Source organism: Poecilia latipinna, unplaced genomic scaffold, assembly GCF_001443285.1.
Source record: "Poecilia latipinna isolate Pla-1442-1.1 unplaced genomic scaffold, P_latipinna-1.0 Scaffold5621, whole genome shotgun sequence".
NCBI classification, from domain to species: domain Eukaryota; kingdom Metazoa; phylum Chordata; class Actinopteri; order Cyprinodontiformes; family Poeciliidae; genus Poecilia; species Poecilia latipinna.
This window is the reverse complement of record NW_015118237.1, coordinates 1-576: the sequence shown is the minus strand read 5'-3', so window position 1 is coordinate 576 and position 576 is coordinate 1. Positions and strand designations below refer to the sequence as shown.

Below are 576 nucleotides of genomic sequence, written 5' to 3'. Positions count from 1 at the left end.
TATATATATATATATATATACATGATAAAAATCTAATCATTTCAGTTTACTTTATAATGCTAATTTACAACTGATGTCATCTACTTTATGGGACAACACACTCAATTCATCCTCACAAATACCCAAATTAATCTGATAAAACAGAAGCCAATTATAGCACAAATTACAATCAGTCCTATTCTAACTGAGTTTAAAAGGTGTGTGCAAAAGTTACATTTTGCAAGTTCCACTTCCATTCTTCCATTCTCAACTGCTTCTAAAAACAACCCAAGCCCTTAGAAAAACACACCCAGGTTTAAGTTTTTTTTTTTTTTTTTTGCTGTGTGGCAAGGCGCCGTTTCAAAAATCTCCAGATAGTTGCAATAAAGGAAAACTACACCATTACCTAGACATTAATTACCTAGCAACCAGCAGAGCCCATTTTCTGACGTAGCAACCCAAGCAGAACTCCAGGACCTTTAAGCCTAAGTCCACACGGCAGGATTTTGGTCCAGATTTTTCCTTTCCGACAATATTTTGAATTGTCTGGCATCCCAAACGAGAACGCAGCTTTTTGCATAGACATAATATAAGAAT

General features: G+C 35.2%; 1 protein-coding gene across 1 annotated transcript in view; it reads right to left on the bottom strand.

Annotated features, from left to right (window-relative positions):
- The window catches only part of LOC106943650 (acetylcholinesterase-like), a 9,051-nt gene extending 8,541 nt beyond the window's left edge, over positions 1-510 (bottom strand). Inside the window, exon 1 of the mRNA XM_015026962.1 lies at positions 457-510. The gene's annotated coding sequence lies outside the window, so the exon portion shown is untranslated. The remainder of the gene's footprint in view (positions 1-456) is intronic.
- Between the last annotated feature and the right edge of the window lie 66 nt (positions 511-576).